At 37.3% G+C, this 6,439-nt stretch overlaps 1 non-coding gene across 1 annotated transcript; it reads right to left on the reverse strand.

Moving 5' to 3' along the window:
• Nucleotides 1-678: 678 nt before the first annotated feature.
• Nucleotides 679-897, reverse strand: LOC148787122 (small nucleolar RNA U3). Its single transcript, XR_016067096.1, has one exon. It is a non-coding gene; the product is annotated as a small nucleolar RNA U3 (small nucleolar RNA).
• Between the last annotated feature and the right edge of the window lie 5,542 nt (nt 898-6,439).

Here is a 6,439-nt window from a genome sequence, read left to right on the forward strand (position 1 = left end):
TCTGGTCTCATAATCTCTATTATTTTATAGATTTGATAGATGCGATAATCAAATCTCTGGATTTTAACTTTGGAATTTCCGTGGCCTTCCCCTTCTGATGTAGAAGCAGTACTGTTCCAAGGGCGTCCCTGATTCGCTCTTGTCTAGATTTTGATGTCTTAGGGCTCTCCCTTTGGTTTCTCTTAAGATCTGTGACTTCTGACTTGAGATCTGGGAGATCCTTGTATAGATCAAAAAGGATCTTAAGGATCACCTCCACTTTTTGACCTAGTGTTTCTATTTTCATAGGTATATGAATTAACCTATATCCATAGTCTTAAAGTGTCTTTTGTATCTCCCTCAGATCTTGGGAGATCTTTGGTGTATTCGGCTCGAGTTCTTTCGAATTAGTTCCTTTAATCATAATTTTAAGATATGTAATTATGCAGAAATTTACCCGTTCCAATTCTCTTGGCTGGAATTCTACCATGGAATTTAGTGGAGTGTTAATGCCTCACTGCGTTTCCTGGTAGTATATGTCGAACTTCAAAACTCCTCAGTCATTTTTGTTCTTCTTTGGCGTGAGAACGTTTGGGTCAATCCACTTGGGACCGTTGTAACATTTGTCAAGAATTTTCAGGAGAAATTCCCTTCTTTGTATTTCCAAAATCTGGAATTTTTTTTTATTTTTGGATAGTAAGTCTATCAGACATCTACAAGACCATCCCAACCAGCTGAAGCTGACTGAGAATGATCCTCTACTGCCCCAGTGGCTTAGCAGCTTGAACCGAGGAGTTGTTAATCACGCTTTGGTTAAGCAAACCTGATTCATCCACTAGACTTGGTTTCCTGTCTCCTTAGAACTCAAGGATACAGAGGTTCGAGCCTATAAAATAGATCCTGTTCAAGTAAAGTCGTAATCTGGAAATATTCCCTATTTTTATTGTAACTCGAACTTTCATCTGGTTCTATTTTTTCTCAAAGTGTCTCCTACATTAGTGTATAAATAACATCAAAAAATAATATAATCATATATTTTTTCAATAAACCTATCTGATACCATTCTTGGCGAGCATGGGTGAACTTTACTGTAAATGTACTAAAATAGCTCTTTAAAATCTGAACAAGGGTAAATGTACTAAGCAATTTTGCAAGTTACTGAACTAAATTGAAAATGTGTAAACATAATGGACTGAAATTAAACATAGGGAAACTTAATAGACCAAAAATAATCTTTGTCCCTAATAAAAAATTAACATTGTCCCTAAGAACATAGATTGTAGGGAGAAATTAAAGGGGGTGCCCTCCATATAGGGTATCCCTCAAAACGTACTAAAAGGCCCTTTAAGCAAGACACATATATTCTATCAATCAAAGATAAGAAGACATATAAACGACATGGCACAAGTTCTACGATGGGTATCAAGGGTAAAGTAAAGCGAGAACCGGGAGTCGTTGCATTACGACCTCAGCCTAAAATGTGGCTGGGGGCAAATCAAAACAACATTCGCAAAAAAGAAAGAAATTTGCTTCATCCCCATTTATGATGAGGAAAAGAGCAAAGTAAGAAATTAAATATTTCAAAGTGGGAGGGGCAAATACATCTTCATTTTTCTTCCCCTCAAGCGGAGTCTTCTTTTTCTTTTTCAGCTTGGTCCTTGGGGGTGGGAGAATATGCAGGGGCATCCAAGGAGGCATCCCCCTCCTTCGGTTCTGAGGTTCTTGCGCTCAAGGTGTCCCCCACTACAACGTCCATTGTTGCTTTAGGGGGTGCGGGGGGAACTTCTCACCTCAGTTTCGACCTCCCCCAATATATGATCTAAATCTTCTTCTACAAGGCTCCCCTAGAATTAGTTTGCAACAATGCATAAGTATGATTAACTAAGGGAAAGAAAGAGACAACCTGATTCAGGAGGGAGGGTCCCGCTTACTGCAATCGAAGGTTCAGCAAGGGGTCCAGAGCATTATCCATGGTGGCCCCAAGATTGAGTAAAGAAGGTTCATCCCTAGCTGGGGGGGCATCCTTGAGCCAAGAATTATTTTTTTGCGAGCCACGAAGCCTTATTCAAAGTAAGGCCCTAACTATCTCTGCCACATTTTGCTGGTAATCTATTGATTTCTTGAACTCATCAAGGTGGCTAGCCAAGTAAGCCTCCAGATAATGTTGGCCCTCCTTAGTATTAGGAAAGTCAAGCACAGCCTTCTCAACCGTTTTGTTTACCACCCCTTCATGGCTAGCAGCTTCTTTTTGCAGTTCCTTCAAATCTTTATCCGATTGCTGGCAACGACTAGTGGTTTCATTATTTGCCTCTTTGAGCTTGGCAATATCAGCACCCTGGCGCTCCAATCTGGGGGATGGGAGGGTCTCTTGAGAACGAGAAAAGAGTTCCTCACACAGAGAAGTCGTCTGCATCATAAATGAAAAAAGCATCAAGAAGCATTCCAAACAAAGAAAAGCAACCAAATCAAGAAAATGTACCTTTACCACATATGAAGAAATTGTCCTCTCAAGTCGTAGGGGCTACAAGGCGTTGGTCCCTCAAATTAACACCCCCCTCACAAATTCAGTCACTGGGGGGGTTCATCCCTTTGTTTTACTCTAAAGATTGGCTAGTATGTAAACAGTGCAAGGTGGTAAGAGAGGATTTGAGAGAGACACCCTACTCATCCTTAAGGGAGGAGGGGGAAGTCCAAAAGAAAACCTCATAGAGCTGGTTGGGGAGAGCCCAAGGAACTCATTCGAGCATTCTTGGAGAAGGCCCCAAGCGTGCCCCTGGTGAAGCAAAGACATGCCGTTTTCCCTAAGATTCGCTGGAAATAGGGGTCTCCCTAGGAGATTTGGAGGGAGGGGTCCCCCCAGCATAACCTCTAAAAGTATGATCATGCATCATGTTCAATGTCAAGAAAAAAAGAATTAAATGCAGTTATGATCAATAAGATAAAACAATCAAGACTAGGATAAATATAATATACCCAGGAAATCCCACAAGGGTTTCACCCAGGGACCAAAGCCAAAATACCCCAAGAATCTTTCATTGATCAAGGCCCGGCAATCATAACGCCTCTCATTCAGTTCAACCAGTAAGAAAGACAAAGCAACAGTCCTTGCCCCAACATTTACAGCAGGAATAAGAAGGTGTATCCATTGATCAGGAAAGATCCAAACACGAGGAGGCAACACATAAAAGAAACTCCTTTTCCAATATTTTGGAGGGTGGGGGGCAAGCAAGAAGGACCCCCCCTCCTGTCAAGGCATAAAATGAAAAAAGCCCATCTCAGCACGTTTTAGCCTAAAGTACTGGGCAAAAGCTTTTATAGTAATAGGGGACCCATGAAAATGAAAAATTATATAAAAACTAGCTAAAATCCTAAAAGAGTTAGGGACCAACTGATTCAAAGGCAAATGAAAGAGGTGAGCAGCATCGCTTAAAAAGATGGAACAAAGAAACATAAGGCTAACCATAACTGAGCAGGGAAAAAACTTAAGCAATTCGCAGGAGGAGAATGGGTCCAACTAGTAGGGGAGGGGGTATAAATAATGAAGGATGGGAGGATATGAAATTCCTCTATCAACTGTTTAATGGTGGAAGTTTTAAGACATGAGGTCCCCCATCCACTGGCGATTGCGGCACCTCCCTCTCCTCTTCCCCGAAGGAAGACCCTTCATCATCTATTAGACAACGAGCAGCAGTAACCCGCCTATCGTAGGCTCTACTTTCGACCACTTGGGAACTCAAATTAGCTGGGGCTCGTCTTCCTTGAAGTGGCCTCTAAGGGGTCATCACCTTGGAAGAAAACTCTTGGCACTCAAAAGGAGCACACAGAGGAAGAAGTGAGAAGAACAAGGTCACGCCCAGGATTAAGAATGTGGGGAGGGAGTTAAGCCCACCCCCTCCCCCTAACAACCATCCCCTATTGGGCAATACCTGACACACCAAGCGTGTTGGAAGGGCCAGTTATCAAACGCCCCCCACCCCTCTTTTTTCGAGGCAACAATCAAGATGGCTAGGAGTAGCCTTAGCCATCTCATCATCACTAATGAAGCACAAGGCTCAAAGCCTGATATTTTCAAAAGAAATAAGAGTGGGAGGAGAGTAGAAATGGGAGGCACCCAGGATAATTGGTTTCCTCCAAGGCAAAGAAGGGGGTAACCCCTCGGACACAAAGAATCTCCTACTCTAAAAAAGAGTTGGAGTACACCTCTCCTCCCTAGAGTGGGGGGCACTAAATGATGTGTATGGTCCTCCAGAGGTCCAACCCAAAGAAGAATAGCGAGTCCAAAGGACACCCAACAACCCCATAAGCCCCACAACTCATGGAGGAGGGTAGGGGCCCAAGGTATCCATAGAAACATCACCCGATAGAAGATGACTGGCCCAATGCCTACACCCAACCACCCTCACATGATATATGCCTGGTTAGCTAAGTTTACCTCTTCGCTAGCATGATGGACACGTTTCCATGAAGGTACCCCCAAAATCTTGGACCCCTTATAGGCTAGGACTCCCTAGCGACTAGGAGTCTTCGTTGATGAAGGATCTCCCCCAATTCGGATATAAGCATTCAAAAGCACATTTAACAGGAGATAAAGTCCAAACGGCCCATATTCCCTTTTTTTCGAAGATGAAGGAAACATGCAGAACCCTATTGCAGAGGGACACCCCTCTATAAATATAGGTTTGGTCCCTAGACTGAGAACACCTTCCAGACTTCTTGAATATTGCCTTCAAATTTCATTCAGCGTTCTAATTGCGATCTTAATATAATTTATTTTACTAAATTGATTATCATATTTCAATTTCTCATTACGTTTTATTTTTCACAATTATTTTCTCTTGAATCTAGTATTGGTTTTGAGCTCGAGCTCGAGCTCAATCCTCTGTGTTCACCAGCTCGTGAGTCGATTTATTTATTTTTATTTTTATATATATTTTTATTTTTAATATTTTTATATATTTAATTTCATATTCAATACTTTATCAATTTTATACTCAAAATTGACCATATATTATAATTATTAATCAATTTCATGCATTTTACATTTAATCTTTATACAAAAAATAAATTTAATCAACAAACTAGTAAATTATAATATTTTTTATAATTAAAATTATTATTTAATATGACACATATAAATTTTATGTCATATTTTAATATATATTTGTATTGTGTTATACTTTTTTTAATTGACAGGTAATTCATTTATGATTTTTTTATCAAGTTTTGAGTTTTATATTTATAGCAAGATACATACTATGCATTATGCAATCTATTTTATTACTTATAAATTTATGTCGAAATTTAGTGATCCCTATGAATTAATCTAAAGATAATGATGATGATGATGATAATAATAATAATAATAATAATAATAATAATAATAGATTGAACAATTTTAATTATTTTTATTATTATTTTATTATATATATTGAGATAAAAAATTTAAATAATATTTACGATATTTTAAAATCCAGACACTCGATTCATACTAAATTTAAATATATATAAGACTGTGTCCATTAAATCATATTAGACGGTATGATTTAATATCACATGGTTTAATTCAACGATACACTGTCTTGAATGATTACTTTTATGTTCCGAGTATGATATCTTGACATCCGTACATTCAATAAGTCTAAAACTTTACCGAATGTATTTTTCTGTAGGTTTGATCACATCTAACGGTTTGATCTGAATTTTGATGGCCCGATTAACCCATGTTGTTCAACAATGTATGATGATAGTTACATCAATTTAATACGAATATTTATAAATATCAAAATTTATTGCAGATTGTGAACGTATATTAATCGCAACTATAAAATATTTTTATGTATTTCGATTGTATTATTTTAGATCATAGATACTTTTCTATAATTTTTAAATTGTTCAGTATGAAATTTTTTTTGATATATTTTATTAATTATATTACTACTAAACTAATTAGTAGTTTATATTTATAACAATAAATTATAATTTCATACAATATTTTGGTATATTTATAACATATATAGTATACATTATGCAAACCTATTTTATCACTTATAAATTTATATAGATATTTGATAATTTGATCCCATGATTTAATCTAATAATAATAATAAATAAATAATAATAAAAAAAAAATACCAAATTCGAGCTCATCATGTAAAAGTCGAACTCGAGCTCGCCAAAAGCTCAACTCATTGCCGCCCTGCATTGCTACTATGTTGTTTCGCTGGTTCCGTTTCCCAACTCTTCTTACTTGTTGGTCCTGATCCAGAACGAAAGTCCAAAACTGTCGGACCCATATTATTTCGCACGCATCAATATTAATAGTGTATGTCTAATTCTTAAAAAACTAAGAGTAATTTATACAAATTATATTGATGTTTTTTATGGATATATGAGTAATTTTTTAAAAGATAAGAAATTATTATGTAAATAGGATATAATAAAACGTTTTACTTCACAAACA

Source organism: Sesamum indicum, linkage group LG8, assembly GCF_026168435.1.
Source record: "Sesamum indicum cultivar Baizhima isolate 11 linkage group LG8, ASM2616843v1, whole genome shotgun sequence".
In the NCBI taxonomy this organism is placed as follows: Eukaryota; Viridiplantae; Streptophyta; class Magnoliopsida; order Lamiales; family Pedaliaceae; genus Sesamum; species Sesamum indicum.